Here is a 20,946-nt window from a genome sequence, read left to right as displayed (position 1 = left end):
AGTTTCCTTACACTGCCTTTGCCAGATTGGGAATCAGAATAATACTAGTTTCATAAAATGAATTGGGAAGTATTTCTTCCTTTTCTATTTTCTCTAAAAGAATGTATAGACTTGGTATTAATTCTTTAAAAATTTGGTAGAACTCTCCATTGAAATGATCTGAGCCTGGAGATTTGCTCATCAAAATTTTTTTAAATTACAAAATCACTTTCCTTAATAGTTATAGAGCTATTCAAATGATCTGTTTCATATTGAATGATTTATGACAGTTTATGTCCTTTTTTTTTGAAAATTTGTTCCAGTTCATCCGAAATTTTAAATGTCTGTATATAGAGTCATTTGTGGTATTCTCTTATTATCCTTTGATGTCTTCAGGGTCTGTTGTAATATCCCCTGTTTAATTTCTGATATTAGTAATTTGTGTCTTCTCTCTTTTTTTTTTCTTTGTCAATCTGACTGGAGTTATATCAATTATATTCATTTTTTTAAAAGAACCAGATTTTAATTTAATTAAGTTTCTCTATTGTTTTCAAATTCCTTTATATCCATTTGTGTATTTATTGTTTCCTTTCTTATGCTTGCTTTGGGTTTATTTAGCTCTTCTTTTACTAGTTTCTTGATATAGGAATTTAGATCACTGGATTGAGACATACCCTCTTTTGTAATATAAGCATTTAGTGTTTTTCCATGTTTAGCATGAGGTTAGTGATATGGCACAATTATTTTACATTTGTAGCAGTTTATTTATTTTTATCCCCGCCCCCACTTGCAGCTTGCTTGCTGTCTGCTCTCTGTGTTCATTTGTCTGCTCTCTGTGTCCATTCACTGTGCGTTCTTCTGTGTGTCTGTATTTATTTCTTTATTTATCCCCCCACTCCCCCGTGGCTTCCTTGTTTTGCTTTCTGTGTACATTTGCTGTGTGCTCTTCTGTATTTTTTACTTGTCTCCCTTTCTATTGGCTCACCTTGCTGATTTGGCTCTCCATGGCTCTTGCGGGTCGGGCGGCACTCCGTGGTGCTTGTGGGTTGGTGGCTCTCTCGGGCGTGCAGGCAAGCCTGCCTTCACAAGGAGGCCCCGGGACGTGAACCCACGGCTTCCTATATGGTTGACAGGAGCCCAAGTGATTGAGTCACAGCTGCTTCCCTGCAGCAGTTTATTTTTTATATTTTATCAAAAGAAGTTGTCAGTGTAGAAAATGATCATAAAATTTAGAATTCACATATAACACCCCAACACCAGCACCTTGCCTTGGTGTGGAACATTTATGACAATTGATGATAGCACATTTTTCATAATTGTTCCATTTTTCTGACTGCAGTAGCCAGCATTTATTGAGAGATCCTAGGTTCTAGGTTCTGTGGGAAACAACTTATATGGATTACCGCATTTTAAAAAACCAATACACAGGCCTGTGAAATATATCCTATTATTAATTCTTTAATTTTTAAATTAGGCCATTGTATCTTTACAGAAAAATCATGTGAAAAACACAGCATTTTCATATATCTGCCTATTGATGACAATTTGCAATAGTGTGGTAATTTTGTTGCACTTGATGGAAGAATATTAATATTATACTATTAACTATAGTCCATAGTTTGCATTATGTGTATTTTTCCCATTTACCACCCTATTACCAAATATACCTAGTGTGGTATATTTATCCTAATTTGTGAAAGAGCATTCTTATACCTCAACTATTGACAATATCCATCATCTAAATAGGGTCTACTTTGTTTTATAGTCTTATGTTTTATCTTGTAATTTTTATTCTATTAACATATATACAAACAAAAATTCCCACTTTTTAATTACTTTCACATATAAATTCAGTATTGTTAATTACACTCACAATAATGAGGTACCATCACTACCATCCAATTCCATACCTTTTCAATCAACCTAAGTAGAAATTCTGTACAAATTAAGCATTAGCTCCCCATTCTCTAACCCCAATCTATCACCTGATAAAATGTATTCCAGAGTCTAACTTTATGAATTTGCTAACCATAATTCTTTCCTATCATTGAGCTCATACAATATTTTTCCTTATGTGTCTAGCTTATTTCATTCAGCATAATGTCTTCAAGGTTCCTCCACATTGTCGCATGATCATGCATCAAGACATCATTCTTTTTACAATTGAATAATATTCCACCTTTAGGCAACTGTGAATAATGTCATTATGAACACCAATGTGCAAATATCTGTTTGAGTCTCTGCTTCCAATTCTTTTGATTATATAGCTACTGGCAGGATTGCTGGATCATATATGGTAGTTCTATACTTAGCTTCCAGAGTAATTGCTGAACTCTCTTCCACAGAGGTGAAACCATTTTATATTCCTACCAGCAATGAGTAAATGTTCTTATTTCTCCACATCCTCTCCAATACTTGTATTTTTCTGTTTTTATAATGGTAGTCATTCTACAGGGTGTGAAATAATTAATATCTCATTGTAACTTTGATATGTATTTCCCAAATAGCTAGTGATGCTGGCCATCTCTTTATGTGCTGTTTACCCTTTAGTATATCCTCTTTGGAGAAATGTCTATTAAAGATTTTTGCCCATTTTTTTCAATTAGGTTGTTTTTTTATTTTTGAGTTGTAGGATTTCTTTATATAATCTGGATATTAAAACCTTATAGGATATGTGGTCTCCAAATATTTCTCCATTGAGTAGATTGTCTTTTCACTTAAGAGACAAATCATTTGATGCAAAAATTTTTTCACTTTTAGGAGTTCCCAATTAAATATTTTTTTCATTGCTTGTGCTTTGGATGTAAAGTCCAAGAAACTATTGCCTAACACAAGATCCTGAAGATACTTCCCAATATTTTCTTCTAGGAGTTTTGTATTCCTAATTCTTACATTTAGGTCTTTGATCAATTTTAAGTTAATTTTGGTGTATGGTAGGCGATAGGGTTCTTCTTTCATTCTTTTGTGCAATGATTTACAGTTCTCCCAGTAACATGTTGAAGAGAATATTGTTGAGCAATTGAGTGGATTTGGAAGCCTTACCAAAAATTAGCTGGTGGGGAAGGGCAACGTTGCAGCAGAATATCGGGATCCAAGAGCCAGATCATCCTCCAAGGCAGTTACTAATCATTCAGAGCTATCTAGATCACTTGGTGGGGGGGGGGGGGGGAGGAGAACAGAAGAGCATCCTGCAACATCCTTGAAAGAATGGAAAGAAAGTATTTCCAAACTGCCATGAATATTCGTGATTAGAGCACTCCACACTGCAGAATCCAGTGCCCATCTTCCTCTGGCAGTGCAAGCCACCTCAGGAGTTATTCTGTGGCTAGAAGTGGACACTTTATTTCCCAAAAACAGGGGAGGAAGAGATGGTTGGACACCAACTTCAGGTACTGATAACTAAATTCAGGTGTCTAAATTATAATCACAAGAACAGCAAAAGTTTGAACCTGTCCAAGTCGGAAAGAGGCCAGTAGCTGCCATTTTAACTCTACCCCCAGTATGCAGGAAAGCAGGGAAGATTGAAAATCACAGTGTTGGTAGGGAGACAGGTTTCTTTCCACCCATATTTGATTGTAGCCTTAACTTAGGCTTCCAGCCCCACCTCCAGCAGGAAGGAAGCTGGGGAACCTTAACCAGGCTCTCTGTGTAACTGTAAGACCTTTCAGCTGGCATAGACTGGATAATCGGACACCTGGGTCTCCATCCTCACTCTCCATTGGGTAGGAGGTGAACTGTGCTTCCTCAGGCTCTCTGGGAAACTGCAGGAGTTTTTGGCTTGCATAGGCAAGTTTGTTGAGCTCCTTAAGCTCCATCCTCACCCCACTACATAGGATAAGAGGGGCTGGTGTTTCTGCATACTCTCTAAACAACTGCGGATGCTTTCAGCCTGCACAGAATGGATACTCAGACACCCGCTGCTCCATCTTCCACCCCCTCCCCCAATAAGATGGTTAGGGTTGGTGTTTCCTCAGCCTATTCCTTGGCCTGCAGAGATTGAATAGATGGACACCTGTGGGACCACTGGACCCCACAGTACGATAACAGCAGGCTGGTGTTTCCTCAGCCTCTCTGGGCAACTGCAGGTGCTTTTCATTTGCATGGACTGGTTTGTTGGGTGCCTAACAAACCCTTAAAGTATATAAGGGACAGGACTGCTTCAGCCTCTTAGGGCAGCTGTGGCACATTTGGCCCACACAGATTATATTGTTGGGCACTCAGGAAGTCCATCCCAACACCTGGCAGGAGAGAAGGGGTCCAGTGCTACATCAGTCTACTTGGAAAACTATAAACAGTTTTGACCCACATGGTTTAGTTTGATACCCACACCTGCAGCACCACCCCTGCAGCAGGCAGGAGAGAAAGGGGCATGAAGCTTCATCAGTCTCTCCAGACAACTACAGATGGTTTTGGCCTGCACAACTTGAATTACTGCACACAGCTGCACATCTGTCCCTACTCTTAGCAGGGGAGAAAGGGGAAGAAATTTCATTTGTTCCTGGGACAATGTGGAAATCTTCAGCCTCCACAGCTTACCTACATCCTTGGCTCCTACTCCACATCCAGAAAAGGAGAAAAGGTAAGAAAGCTCTAAATTAAAAAACGGCACCCTAAATAAATACATGTAGCAAGCTACATGCCAAGACTTCAACAAAAGTTACAATCCATACCAAGAAATGGGAAGATACAGCCTAGTCAGTGAAACACGATAATCCTGCAGTTGACACAAAGGAGTTTAGACAACTAAATCATAGATGTTCAAACAAATCTCCTTAATAAATTTCATGAGATGGCTAAAGAAATTAAGGATATTAGGAAGACACTGGTTGAGCACAAAGAAGAATTTGAAAGCAAACAGGAAAAAATAGATGTTATGGCAAAGTCATAATAAATGAAATTAAATAAACATACAATGGAGGCATATAACAGCAGATTTGAGGAAACAAGAAATAAATCAGTGAGATTGAAAACATGGTCTCCAAAAGTAAATATACAAAAGAACAGATAAAGAAATGAATGGAAAAAAATTGAACAGTCTCAAGGAATGAAATGAAAGCAAGAGACATGCAGACATACATGTCATGGGTGTTCCAGAAAGAGAAGAGAAGGGAAAAGGGTCAGAAGGAATATTTGAAGAAATAATAGTAGTAAAATCCCCAATCCTATTGAAGGACATTGATATCTGTGTCCAAGAAGCACAACAAGCTCAGATACAAATAACTCTGTATAGACCATCTCCAAGACATGTATTAATCAGAATGTCAAATGCCAAAGATAAAGAATTCTGAGATCAGCAAGAGAAAATTGATGCATCACTGACAAAGGATACCCAATAAGATTAAGTGCTGATGTCTCATCAGAAACCATGGAGACAAGAAGATAATGGTATGATATATTTAAGATACTTCAAGAGAAAAACTTTAAGCCAGTAATCATATATCCAACAAGAGTATTTTTTAAAAATGAGGACAAGTTTAGAATATTAATAGATAATCATAAACTGAAAAATTCTGTAACAAAGAGATTGGTTTTGCAGGAAATACTAAAGGGGGTACTACAGCCTGAAAAGGAAAGACCGGAGACAGAGGCTTGGAAGAGAGTCTAGAAAAGAAGATTATATCAGTAAAAGCAAATTTAAAAATTGTGAGAACAGTGGTGAAAATAAAATACAACAGATGAAACACAAAAGTTAAAATTGGTGAAGAATTTCCTTTGCAGTAACAGCGCTGAATGCTAAAGGATTAAATTCCTAAATCAAAAGACACAAACTGACAGAATGGATAAGAAAATGCTAGCCACTATACGCTGTCTACAAGATACATTAAACAAGAGATTGAAATAGACCGAAAGTAAAAGGGTGGGAAAAGATATTCCACACATGCAGTAACAAACCAAAAGCTGGAGTAGCTTTACTTATATCAGATGAAATAAACTTCAAAAGCAAAACTGTTTTTAGAGACAAGGAAGGGCATTATTTATTAATAAAAAGGGCAATTCACTAGGAAGAAATAACTACCACAAATCTATATGTACCTAACCAGTATGCCCCATATTACATGAGGCAAACACTGCAAAACTGAAAGGAATAATACATGTCTCTACAATAATAGTTGGAGACTTCAGTACAGCACTCTCAGCATTGGATAGAAAATCAAGGGGAACAATAAAGAAACAGAGAGCTTGAATGATATGATAAATGGACTATCCTAATAGGCATACACAAAACATGCACACCAAAACAGTGGGATATACATTCTTCTCATGGATCATTCTCCAGGAAAGACCATAGGTTGGGTCACAGTGCAGACCTCAATAAATTCAACAAGACCAAAATTATACACAGCACTTTCTCTGATAAAAATAGAATAATTTTGGAAAGCACAGCAGGCAGACAAAGGGAAAATTCACAAATATGTGGAGATTAAACAACACCCTCTCAAATAATCAGTGGGTCAAAAAAGAAATTGTGAGAGAAATCAACACATATCTTGAGAAGAATGAAAAGGAGAACACAACATATCAGAACAAATCGGATGCAGTGAAAGCAGTGAAGAAAGGGAAATTTATACTAAGAGCTATATCAATGACCTAACTACACAGCTGGAGGAACTAGAAAATCATCAACAAACTATCTCCAAAAGAAGCAGAAGGAGTGAAATAAAAATATTGGGGCAGAAATAAATGAAATTGTAACAGAAAACAATTTAAAAGCCATAACTAGGTACATCAAGAATATTAAGAAAATTGAGAAATCCTTTGTTAGACTGACAAACGCAAGAGAGATGTGAATAATAAAAGAAAAAAATGAAAACAAGGGCACTATTACTGACCCAATAGAAATAAAATACACCATAAGACTATACTGTAAAGAACTGTGTGCCACCAAACTAGATAATAGAGATGAAATGGGCAAACTACTAGGAATGTATGAGTAACCTACACTGATCTAGAAGAAGTAGAAGAGATCAACAATCCAATCATAAGAAAAAATATTGAAACAGTCATCAAACAACTACCCAAAATGAAGAGCCCTGGATCAGATAGTTGCACGGGTGATTTATACAAAACATTCAAACAAGAGTTAATACCAATCTTACTCAAGCTTTTCCAAAAATTTAACAAGAAGAATAATACCACACTCATTCTATGAAGCCAATATCACCCTATTACTAAAGCCTGATAAAGATATTAATGATAAAATAAAATTACAACCCCATCTCCCTACTAAATACAGATGCAAAAATCCTCAACAAGATACTTGCTAATCAGGTTATGTTGCTCAGAGCCTCCAGTCCAGCATCATGACAGTTCATCCTGGAGAACTACGTCAATCCAAGTGTTTCTGTTATTACTTCTGATGGAAGAATGATTGTGGAAACTCTGAAAGGTTTTGACCAGACCATTAGTTTGATTTTGGATGAATGCCATGAATAAGTGTTCAGCTCTTAAGAAGGAGTAGAACAATTGGTACTAGGGTTATACATCAGAAGAGGTGACAATGTTGTAGTCACTGGAGAAATTGATGAAGAGACAGATTTGCACTTGATCTGGGGAATATTCGAGCAGAATCTCTAAACTTTGTAGCACACTGAGGAAAAACTATACACATTGGACATGTGTAAATCTTTGTACAGAAACTTATTATTCAGAGAAGGATGTATGGAATTTTTATGAATGTGTCTTTTTGGATTTTGACTGTTGATTCATTGTATTTTGTAAATGAAAGCATTTCTGCATTGTATTGAAAACATTTTTTTTGCCTAAATTGTATTCGGTAACTTGTTTTCCATTAAATAATGTGCAAATATAGTTAATTTTGAAATTTTAAGAAGAAATAAATTATTTCCAAAATTTTACTATTTATCACAAACTAGTAGAAAAGAGAAATATGTGTACTATATAACTTAAGAAAATAAATAACATCAGTAGTGCATGATTTTTAGGAGTGTCACAGGAAGATAAATCTTGTCCTGTGCAGTTATCTGAATCAGCATTTCACTACATGGGTGGTGGTTTGCCACTACCTTTGAAAGTTGTCTCTAGCACTTAGAGGCATCAGCAAAAGTATTCTTGGTTGAGAACAGGAAATATGCTAACAAAGTGTAAATGGATTGTGATAAATTGAATGTTAGGGACTAAGAAGGGTAGGATTTATAAGGAGGATATTGGAAAAATCTTTGGAGGCTCACTAAATTAGACATGAAAATAATTTGAACATATTAATATTGAATTTTATAAACAATATGTTATATAATAAAATGATTTCATAGTCTTAAAAGCCATTTTACTTTAAAATTTTTATGAACTGGGGGATTTTTAGAATTAAAAACTTTTTATTGTTTATAAATATGAGTAGGTAAGCCTTAGTTTTCATTGGAACAGTGTTTGCTGTTATTGTCAACAACTTTCTGTGACTCATTGTTGTAGAAACCTGATTCCCAAAGGAAAAAAGAATACTTGCTAATAAAATCCAAAAGTACATTAAATAATTATTCATCATAATCAAGTGGGTTTTATACCAGGCATGCAAGCGTAGTTCAACACAAGAAAATCAGTGTAATACACTACATTAATAAATCAAAAAAGAAAAATCACATGCTCCTGCCAATTGATGCAGAAAAGGTATTTGACAAAATACAGCATCCTTTCTTGATAAAAACTCTACAAAATATAAGAATTGAAGGAAACTTCATAGGCATGTTAAAGGTCATATATGAAAAACACACCACTAATATTGTACTCAATGGTGAAAGATGGAAAGCTTTCTTGTTGAGTTTGGGAACAATAAAAGAATGTCCACTATCACCATTGTTGTGCAGTATAATGCTAGAGGTTCTATCTAGAACAATCATGCAAGGAAAAAAAGCCACCTGGGAAAGGAAGAAGTAAAATATAGCAAATGTTGTAGATGATATTATCTACAACAGTGCTACTAGAGCTAATAAACAATTTCAGCAGAGTGATAGGATACAAGATTAATGTGAAGGAAAGAAAAGTGTTTGTAAAGCTCTTAGAAGAAAATGTAGGGAAACATCCTGAAGACCTGCTGGTAAGTGGTGGATTCTTAAACCTTTCACCAAAAGGCGTCTTTGGGACATGGAGCTGCCCTGGATGGTGCTCCAGGGGCAATCACCGGACATTGTAAATCCTCACAGGGCCCACTGGATGGAATGGGGGAGAATATGGGCCATGATATGGACCATTGACCATGAGGTGCAGAGGTGCCCAAAGATGTACTTACCAAATGCAATGGATGTGTCATGATGATGGGAATAAGTGTTGCTGGGGGGGGGGGGGGAGAGGTGGGGTGGGGGTAGTGGGGTTGAATGGGACCTCATATATATATATATATTTTAATGTAATATTATTACAAAGTCAATAAAAAAAAGAGTAAAGAATAAAAGGAAAAATGGCACCTCCTCAAACTTAAACACTTTTGTGATTCAAAGGACTTCATCAAGAAGATGAAAAGGCAGCCTATTCAGTGGGAGACAATATTTGGAAACCACTTGTTCGATAAGAGGTTGATTCCATTTTATAAAAAGAAACCATACAACTCAACAAAAAAAGAGCAAGCAATCCAATTAAAATATGGGCAAAAGATTTAAATAGACATTTATCCAAAGAGGAAATACAAATGGCCAAAGAGCACATTAAAAATATTCAATATCACTTTTTCTATCCGCTGCCCCCTCCCCCCAGTGTCTTTCCAGGCAGTGCCCTCCTTCCAGCACTCCAGGTTCCCACCAAGCCACCACTGCTGCCACCTCCCTCCAGCTGCCATCATGATCATCTACAGGGACCTCATCAGCTGTGATGAGATGTTTTCCGACATTTACAAGATTCAGGAGATTATGGTCGGGCTGACTGGAGGTGGAAGGGGAGATGGTCAATAGGAAAGAGGGTAGTATTGATGACTTGCTTGTTGGTGGAAATGCCTCAGCTGAAGGCCTCGAGGGTGAAGGTACCAAAAGCACTGTCATCACTAGTGTAGATATCACTTGCAGGAAACCAGCTTCACCAAAGAAGCTTACAAGAAGTACATCAAAGATTACATGAAATCAATCAAAGGTGAACTTGAAGAACAGAGACCAAAAAGAGTAAAATCTTTTTATGATAGGACTGCAGCTCAAATCAAGCACATCCTTGCTAATTTCAAAAACTATCACTTCTTTATTGGTGGAAACATTAATCTATATGGTACGGTTGCTGTCCTGGACTACCATGGGAATGGTGTGATCCCATATATAATTTTCTTTAAGAATGGTTGAGAAATGGAGAAATGTTAACAAATTCAGTAATTGCTTTGGATCTATCACCCATCATCATAACTGGCTGCCTGCTTTTCATCCACACCATACCAGGACTTAGACAGATGGACTGAAGTCATATTGAACTCATCATTTATTTTGATCCTGATTTATGTGGAGTAAGAGGCTTTGTGTTTTAAGAAAAACATGCCATGTAGGTTGTCTAAAATTTTTTTAAAATGCATTTAAACTAATTTGAGAGAATGCCTCTTAGTTGAATATATTTAAATTTATCCTGTTATTTTCCTGGAGAAGCTAGAGCCTGTTGGTAGATAATGGTTATGCAGACTGTCTTCAGATAACAACTACAGTTAACCTACTTCTAGGACTGGAATATAAAAACAAGAACCAAAAGTCTTAATTCTGATTTGAAGGGAGAGACCATTTTCATAGCAGTGCCAGCATTTGAAGTGGATCTTTATACACTTCATCATCTACAAACCAAAGTAGCTAAATCTGGAAGAGTTTACCAAAAGAATAAAAAGAGACTGTATAATACATTTGGAAGCTAAGTATTCTCTGAACTTATTTATCATAAATCAAGTAGAACCAAGTTCTAGAGAAATCTAGAAGTCTCCTGGAATGAATGTGCTCAACTTCCTGGCATTGGGATGGTAATTGGAAAGGAGTCAGGTAAACTGGCCTGTTCTACCACCTGTTTTTGTACAATGCCTGAACAAAGATGGTTTTATAGTTTTAAATGGTTGAAAAAGTCAAAATACCTTGTGAAAAGTATATGAAAGTTAAATTTTTAAAAAATTCAATATCACTATTAGGAAATGAAACTCAAAATGGCAATGAGGAATCACCTTACACTGCATAGAATGGCCATTATTTAAAAAACGGAAAAGTATAAATGCTGTAAGAACGTGTAGAAATAGAAACATTCCTTCCTCGTTCATTGGAATGTAATATGGTGCAGCCTTTGTGCAAGACAGTTTGGTCATTCCTTGGGAAGCTAAATATTGAAATGCCATATGATCCAGCAATTTCTCTACTAGGAATATGTCGAGAAGTGAAAACTGTGATGTGAGCAGACATTTGCCCACTGATGTTCATAGTGATGTTATTCACATTTGCCAAAAGATGGAGCCAACCAAAGTGTCTATCAACTGATAGATGGATAAGAAAATGTGGTATATACATACAATGGATAGCTATCCTGATGTAGAAGAAATGAAATTGGGATGCTTAAGATAACATGGATGAATCTTAAAGACATTATACTATGTGAAAATACCAGACATACATGGACAAATATTGCATGGTCTCATTAATATGAACTAAATAGAAGAATAAATACATAAAGTTAAAACCTAAAGTATAGGTTATTAGGAGATAGGATGAGAGATGAGAAGGGTTACTTATGCTTAATATATGTAGAAGTTTTAATTAATCTGACTGTAAAAGGTTGGAAACTGATACAGTTGCTGATGACACATTATAGTGAGTAGAGCTAACATAGCTGGTTTATAAATGGGATTTTGTTTGAAAGGGGTAGTCTAGGGATGTAAATGTCAGTTGAAAGAAAGCTAGAGAATAATCCAGGGACTGAAAAACAGTGAACCCAGAGGTGGATGAGAATTGTGGTTAATAATACAAATACAAGAATATCCTTCTACGTACTAGAACAAATGTGCATATTTCTATTGCAGGTTGGTAAGAATGTGGAGACGCATGGGGAAAATAAAATTAATATAACCTATGACTATAGTTAACAGCAATACTGTAGTAATCTTGCATCAATGCCAAACATGTACTGCGTTAATAATAGGGGGTATGGAAAAAACATACCAACTATATGCTATAGGCCTTAGTTAGTGGTAATAACCTGATGATATTATTTCAAAATCTGTAACAAATTTTAGACAATAATGTAGTGTGTTTAGGTAGAGGTGTTGTATGGGAATTCCACACATGTATACGATTGTTTTGTAATTTCAGTTCTCTAATAAAAATATATTTTAAGAAATCAATTGGACATAGATATGAGGGCCTTTTCTGAACTCTCAATTCAATTCTATTTGCCAGTATATCTATTCTTGGGCCAATACCATCCTGTTTTGACCAATGTACCTCTGTAATATGCTCTAAAGTCCAGAAGTGTGAGTCTTCCACATCTGTTCTTCTATTTCATGATGTTTATAGATATTTGGCTCCACTTATCCTCCCGAATAAATTTGATAATGGGCTTTTCCAATTCTGCAAAGTAGGCTATTGGAATTTTTATTGGAATTTCACTGAATCTGTAAATCATTTTGGGTAGAACAGATATCTTAATGGTATTTAGTCTTCCCATACTTGAAAATGGAATGTAATTCTATTTATTTAGGTTTTCTTTGATTTCTTTTAGCAATATTTTGTAGTTTTTGGTGTACAAGTCTTTTACTTCTTTGTTAGATTTATTAGATATTTGATTCTTTTAGTTGCTATTGTAAGTGGAAATTTTTCCTGATTTCCTCCTCAGATTTCTCCTTACCATTGTGTAGAAGCACTACTGATTTTTGTGGGTTGATACTGAGCCCCACAACATTGCTGAATTCATTTATTATCATTAGTAATTTTTTATAGATTTGGGAGGTCTTTTTTAATAAAAGGATCATATCTTATGCAAACAGGGAAAGTTTTACTGCTTCCATTCTGATTTTGAAGCCTTTTATTTGTTTTTCTTGCCTAACTTCTCTGTCTAGAATTTCCAGTACTTGTGGATAGCAGTGGTGACAGTGGGCATCCTTGTTTTATGCCTGATCTTAGAAGGAAAGGTTTCAATCTTTTAACATTGAGTATGTTGTTAGCAGTGAGTTTCTCACATATGCCCTTTATCATCCTGAGGAAGATTCCTTCAATAACTATTTTTCTATGAGTTTTTATCAAGAAAAGTTGCCGGATTTTCTCCAATGACTTCTCTAAATCAATAGAGATGATCGGGTGTTTTTCCACTTCATTTTCATAATGTGATGTATAGCAATAACTGATTTTCTTATGTTAAACCACCTTTAAATATCTACTAGATCATGTTGCTCAATTTTTCAATATGTAATTGGATATAATCTGAAAGGATTTTGTTGATGATTTTTGCATCAATATTCATGATCAATAGGTGGATTACATTCATTCTGCTGTTCTGATATATTATGCCGATTTTCTTATGTTGAACTATTCTTTCACATGTGGTATATATAATTATTTTAATGTGCTGTTGGATTTAATTTTCTAATATTTTCTTTGGAATTTTTGCATCTATGTTCATAAGATATTTTGGTCTGTAATTTTCTTTTGTAATAGCTTTATCTAGCTTTGGTATACTCTGATGTTGGCCTCTTAGAATTAGATAGTGTTCTTTTCTCTTCAATTTTTTGGAAGAGTTTGACCAGGATGGGTATGAATTCTTGGAATGATTGGTAGAATTCACCTGTGAATCCATCTGGACATAGGTTGTCCTGGGTGTTACTGCAGAGACAGATGCTGGATAGTGCATGTCCTGCCATGGCCCACTGGGTGAACTGGGGGAGAGTGTAAACTACAATGTAAACCATTATCCATGTGGTGCATCAATGCTCCACAATGTATTCACCAAATGCAATGAATGTCCCATGATGATGAAAGAGGTTGTTGATGTGGGAGGAGTGGGGTGAGGGTGGTGGTGGGGTATATGGGGACCTCTTACATTTTTTGAATGTAACATTTAAAAAAAAGAGAGAGTAAAATATCACTTGGCTGTTGATGTGAATTTCTCAGTTTGGTCCCAATGGTCAGTCTGCCTAACTGTATTCCAGTACCATGCTGTTTTTACCACTGTAGCTAAGTAATATGCTTTAAAGTCAGGAAGTGAGAATCCTCCAAATTAATTCTTCTTTTTTAAGATCTTTATGGCTATTCAGGGACACTTACCCTTTCAAATAAATTTGATAATTGCTTTTTCCACTTCTGCAAAGAAGGCTGTTGGGATTTTTCTTGGGATTTCATTGAATCTGTACATCATTTTGCATAGAATTGACATCTTAACAATAGTCTTCTAATCCATGAACATGGAATGTACTATTTACTTAAGACTTCTTTGCTTACTTTTAGCTATGTTTTATAGTTTTTTTTTAATACAGGTCTTTTATGCCCTTATTTAAGTTTATTCTTAAACATTAGATTCTTTTATTTGCTATTATAAATGAAATTTTTTCTGATGTCCTCCTCAGATTGCACATCAGTAGTGTATAGAAATGCTATTGATTTTTGCATATTAATATTATGTTCTGCCACTTTGCTGAACTTGTATATTAGTTCTAGTAGCTTTGCTGTGGATTTTTCAGGAGATTTTAGATATAGGATTATATCGTCATTAAATAGTGAAAATTTTACTCTATCCTTTCTTATTTGGGTACTTTTTATTTCCTTATCTAGAACTTCTAGCACAATATTGAATACCAGTGGTGACAGTGGTTATTCCTGTCTTGATCCTGATATCAGCAGGAAAGCTTTCAGTCTTTCACCATTGAGTACAATGGTAGCTGTAAATTTTTCATATATGCACTTTACCATATTGAGAAAGATTCCATCAATTCCAATCTTTTGGAGTCTTTTTTTTTAATCAAGAAAAAGTGCTGTATTTTGTCAAGTGCCATTTCTACATCAATTGTGATGATCATGTGATTTTCTTTTTCAATTTATTGATATGCTTTCTTAAACTAATTCATTCCTTGTGCTGAACTAACCTTTCATACCTGGTACAAAACCCACTCGATGATGGTGTATAATTCTTTTAATGTGCTTTTGGATTCTGCTGGCAAGCATTTTTTTGAGGTTTTTAAAATCTATATTCATTAGAAATATTGGTATGTAATTTACTTTGTTGTAGTATTTTTACCTGGTTTTGGTATTAGGGTGATGTTGGCTTCATAAAATGAGTTTGGTAGAATTCTTTCCTGTTCAATTTTTTTTAAAGAGCCTGAGCAAGATTGGTATCAGATAGTCTTTGAATGATTGGGAAAATTCACCTGTGGAACCATCTATTCCTGGACTTTTCATTTTGCAGAGTTGTTTGATGTCTGTTCCAATCTCATCGATTGCGATTGAATTATTGAGGTCTTCTATTTCTTCTAGGGTCAGTGTATGTGGTTTTTGTGTTTTTAGGACTTTGCCCATTTCCTCTACATTTTCTAGTTTTTTGACATACAGTTGTTCATAGTATACTCTTATGATCTCTCTTATTTCCATAGCGTCGGTGATAATGGCCCCCAACATTTGTGATTTTAATTATTTATGACTTCTCTCTTTTTTTCCTTTTCAGTCTAGTTAAGGGTTTGTCAATTTTGTTGATCTTAAAGGAACCAATTTTTGGTTTTGTTGATTCTCTCTATTGTTTTTTAGTTCTTGATTTCATTTATTTTCAGTTTGGTTTGGGGTTAATTTTCTGTTCTTTCCTAGTTCATCCACGTGTGCAGTTAGATCTTCAATTTTATATCTTTCTTCTTTTTTTAGTGTAAGCATTGAGGGCTATAAATTTCCCTCTCAGCACTGCCTTTGCCATGTCCCATATGTTTTGATATTTTCTTTTCTCATCTTAATTTGTCCCAAGATATTTGCTGAATTCTCTTGAATTTTTTTAACCCACAGATTGTCTAAGAATGTGTTGTTTAATTTTCATATATCTATGAATGTTCCCTTTTTACACCCAGTATTGATTTCTAGCTTCTGTTATGATCAGAGCAAGTATTTTGTATAATTTTGTATAATTTCAATCATTTTAAATTTTTTGAGACTTGCCTTGTGACCTAATATATAGTCTGTCTTGGAGAAATACCCATGAGCACTTGAAAATAAATTATATCCTACCGTTTAAGAGTGCAATGCTCTGTAGATGTCTGTTAGGTCTGGTTTATTTATCACATTATTCAAGCTTTCTGTTTATTTATTTATCCTCGGTCTGGATATTCTATCCAATACTGAGAGTGGTGTATTGAAGTCTCCAACTATTTTTGTAGAGATATCTATTTCTCCATTCAGTTTTGCTGGTGTGTACCTCATGTATCTCAAGGCACTTAAGTGCATAAGTGTTTAGTATAATTATTTCTTGTTGATGAATTGTTCCTTATATTAATATGTAATGACCTTCTTCATCTGTTAAAACATTTTGTCATCTGAAGTCTATTTTTCTGATAGTGTAGCTACTTCAGCTCTTTTTTGGCTACTATTTGCATGGTATAACTTTTTCCAACCTTTCACTTTTAACCTGCTTTTGTACTTACAACTGAGGTGAGTCTCTTGTAGACAGCATATTAGTGGCTCATAATTTTTAATCCATTCTATCAGTCTGTCTTTTGATTTGGGAGTTCAAGCACTTAACATTCAATGTTATTATTGTAAGAGCATTATTTGCTTCATTCATTTTGTCCATTGGCTTTCTGTTGTCAAATCATACTGTTGTCTTTTTATCCTTTAATTTATCCTTCCTGATAATCTTCATTTCTATACTCTTCTCCAAGTCTCTTGCCTTTTTTTTTTTTTTCACCTCCCTTTAGTATCTCTCATAATTCTGGACTTCGGTAACATATTCTATCAACTTTGTTTGTGAAAACTTTGAACTCACTCTAAATTTTGAAGGACTGTTTTGCTATATACAGATGTCTTGGTTGGCAGTTTTTCTCTTTCAATACCTTAAAAACATCATACTACTTTCTTCTCATCATCTCTATTGGTTCTGATGAGAGGTCAGTGCTTAATCTTATCACTTTTCCTTGTATGTGATGATTTTCTTTTTTATTGCACTTTCAGAATCTTCTAGCTGATATTTGTCATTCTGAATGGTTGATGTCTTGGGGTAGGTCTGTTTGGACTTATTCTGTGTGCATTGTCCTTCTTGGATATTGATATGTATGTCTTTCATAAGGACTGGGAAGTTTTCATTCATTATTTCCTCAAATAATTTTTCTGCTCCTTTTCCATTCTCTTCTCCTTTGGAGACACTGGTCACACCAATGCTGGCATTCTTTTTCCTTATCTCTAGTATGTTTGCCCTTATATTTTGTAAAAACAATATCACCCATATTTGCATTTTACATGAGATTTTACTATCTTAAACAGGACCATGTTACAGTTTTTAGCTTTCCTTCTAGTAATATACCTTAGACTTTCCTTTTCAACCACTGTCATACGCATACAATAATACTGCTAGTTACATACACCATGATATGCTGTAAACATTTCTATTCATTTACAAAGATTTACAAACAACCCTTTAAACATTTCTGCACAGATTAACCCCCAGCTTTCCATTCTCTACCCCCCTGCTATGTTCTGGTGACCTATATTCTAAGTATTAATTCCATGAGTTTACACAGTATATTAATTCATAATATTGCAGTCATACAGTATTTGTTTTTTCATGTCTGGCTTGCTTGACTCAACAGATATGCTCTTATGTGCCTCTAATATATTTTTAATCCCATCCATCATGTCTTTGTTTTCCATGAGCAAAGTCACTCTTCTTTACAGGCTTTCAAATTGTTTTTTATGCTCACTCAGTGTCTTTTTAATATCCTTTACTTCTTCAGTCATATTTTCTTTCAATTCTTTGAAGTGATTTAAGAGAGTTGTGTGATTACCACTAATTAATTGTCTTAAATTCTCTATTTCTTCAGGATATTTGGTTAGTTCCTTTGACTGGGCTATTTCTTCTTTTTCCTAGTATGGCTTGTAATTTTTTTCTGATGTTTAGGCATTGAATTGGTGAATATACTCTGATGGCCAATTTTTTTCTCTTGCCTATTGTTTTTTTCTTTTTATTCTGTCTCACAGCTCTTCTTTGATATTTGATACAACTTATTCTACGTCTTTAAACTGCCTGACTTATGTCATCAAAATTGGGCCAGGGACTCCCTAATGGGGTGTGCGTTTTCTCCCAGGGTAGGATACAGAGAGTACAATAAACAGTTTTGTCCACCTAATTTCCAGACCAGTCAGCAGATGGCGGTCCATAGTGCACCTTTCCATAAAAGTGTTTCAGTTTGGGCTTTCCTGTGCTCCTGTTTTGAATCTCAAGAATGGAGATTCAAAGCAGGCTCTGCTGACTAAATTCTCTGAAGAAAAGCACCCCAACATCCCCTCCATTTTCCCTTGAAACAGCTGACAGGGAGGAAGATGTCTGTTCCCTTCTCAGTCTGTTGTCGTGAGCCAGGGGTTTTACCCCAGCTTAATATTTTGGGTCAGAGAAGGGAAAACTTCCTAGCTGCCCCCAGGGGCTTAGTAACTCATGATTGTAGTTTTGGATTCTTTTTCTCTCTGTCACTCATGCTTCTGGGGTTTGTGTAGCACTGTTCTAGTCTTATTACCCCCAAAGCAGGTCCCTCACACAGGCTTTGGCTCTTTCTCCATTGTTTTTGTGAGAGCATTGAGTACTGTCTGTACATCCATCACCATTTTCCCACAATCTGGTGATTTTTGATGATTGATTCAATTACTTTATATGTTTTTGGTCTGTTGACATATTCTATTTCTTCTAGAGTCAATATAGGGTGTTTGTATGTTTCCAAGAATTTGTCCACTTCATTTATTTTCCAAATTTTCCAATATATTAGAAGTGGGTTTCTTTGAGACAAAATATAATAAAAGCATGTTTCTTTTAAATATATTCTGCCATTCTCAGTCTTTTAAATGATGTAATTACATCATCTGTTATTTAATGATATGTTAGGACTAGCCTGCCATTTTTACTTTTTTATCTTTTATTTTTCCACTGTTTTCTTTATCCTTTCTTTTGGATTACTTGGACATAATTTAGAACTCAATTTTTATTAATCAGTGGTGATTCTTAGAATATAATTTTATATCACTTTTAGTGGTAGCTCTAGGTATTATATTATATATACACAACTCATCCTGGTGTACTGGTATTGATATTTTAAAATTTTCAGTGAACTGTAGAAATCTTTATTCCTTTTATCTCCACATTATAATATAATTTTATTAAATTTTCCTTTACATGCATTAAGAGCCACATAAATCAGTGTAATAATCTTTGCTTTAAAGGTCAAACATAATTAGAAAGTACGTGGTACAGAAAATCTATTATATTTACCAATATTTTTACTTACTGTGTTATTTCTTTCTTATTAATGTCCCTGCTTTCCTTCTTTTATGACTTTTTTACTTACAGAGAATTTCCTTTTACTATTATTTTAAGTAAGGTCTGCTGGTTACAAGTTCTTTTTATTTCCTTGTTTATTTTTTAATCTTTATTAGCGACATTGTGGCTTTACAGAACATTCATGCATAAAATACATATATCACCCCATCACCAACACCTTGCATTGGTGTTAAACTTTTGTTACAATTGATAATATCACACTTTATAATTGTACTATTAAAGCACATGTTTTAACTTAGGGTTCACTGTTTGTGTAGTGTAGTTCTATGTATTTTTAAGATTTTTATTTTGTTGAAATATATACAATCTGACATTTCTCCATATAATCATATTAAGATATATATTCAGTTCTGTTAATTGTATCCAGTGTTGTGCTACCATCACCATTTATTAACAACATATTTCTATTATTACAAATAAGAAGACTCTACATTTTAAGCCTTAATTTCCCATCCCCTATCCCCACCCCATCCATGGGAACCTAGATTCTGACTCTATGGGATTGCATTTCTAATTATTTGAAATCATGTGACCATACAATATTTGTCCTTTTGTGTCTGGGTTACTTCACTGAAGATATCTTCAAGGTTGTTCCATGTTTTCACATGTATCAAGACTTTATTCCTTTTAAGCTGAATAATATTCCATTATGTGTATATGTCACATTTATTTATCTATTCATTAGTTGATGGACACTTGGGTTTCTTCCATCTTTGGGCAATTCTGAATAATGCTGCTATGAATAAAACCATGCAAATATATATAAACCAAGCCCCTGCTTTCGTTTCTTTCAAAACTTAGTATTGGGACTGCTGGCTTTTATGGTAGATCTATATTTAGCTTTCTGAGAAACTGCCAAACTGATGTGCAAGCAACTGCACCATTTTACATTTTCATGTAAGTATAAAATGAAAAGAGTGTTCCTAATCCTTTGCATCCCCTCTAACACTTCTTATTATAAATTTTTAATAACAGTCATTCTAATGGGTGTGAAAGAATGTGCCTCTGTGGTTTTCATTTGCATTTCCATGAAGGCTAATGATGTTGAGCAAATTTTCATGTTATTTCTGGCCATTTTTAGATCTTCTTTGGAGAGATGTCTGTTCAAGTATTTTGCCCATTTTTAAATGTGATTGATAACAATTCTGTTTTTAAGTTGAAGGAATCTGCCATGTGCATTGGATATTAGTTATCAAATATGTGTCTTACAAATATTTTTTCCCATTTACCTTCATGATGAAAGCATTTAGAGAACAAAAGCTTTTGTGGGTTTTTTTTTTAATTTGGATGAGGTCCCATTTATTTATAATTTCTTTCCTTGCTTGTGTTTTGTTAGTAAACTCTAAGGACCTATTACATAACAGAAAGTCCTGAAGATGCTTCCTTATGTTTACTTTTAAGAGTTTGATATTTCTAACTCTTATATTTAGGCTTTTGATCCATTTTGTATTGGTTTTTGTATACAACATGACATTGGGGTCCTCCTTCTTTCTTTCATAAATAGAGATCCAGTTTTCCCAG

At 34.8% G+C, this 20,946-nt stretch overlaps 1 protein-coding gene and 1 pseudogene across 1 annotated transcript in view; both read left to right on the top strand.

Annotated features, from left to right (window-relative positions):
• POF1B (POF1B actin binding protein) overlaps positions 1 to 20,946 on the top strand; it is a 223,606-nt gene that overhangs the window by 112,592 nt on the left and 90,068 nt on the right. The gene's annotated exons all lie outside the window — the stretch shown is intronic.
• On the top strand, positions 9,765 to 10,268 carry LOC101411821 (translationally-controlled tumor protein-like; annotated as a pseudogene).

Source organism: Dasypus novemcinctus, chromosome X, assembly GCF_030445035.2.
Source record: "Dasypus novemcinctus isolate mDasNov1 chromosome X, mDasNov1.1.hap2, whole genome shotgun sequence".
Lineage (NCBI taxonomy): Eukaryota > Metazoa > Chordata > Mammalia > Cingulata > Dasypodidae > Dasypus > Dasypus novemcinctus.
This window is presented reverse-complemented; position numbering and strand designations above follow the sequence as displayed.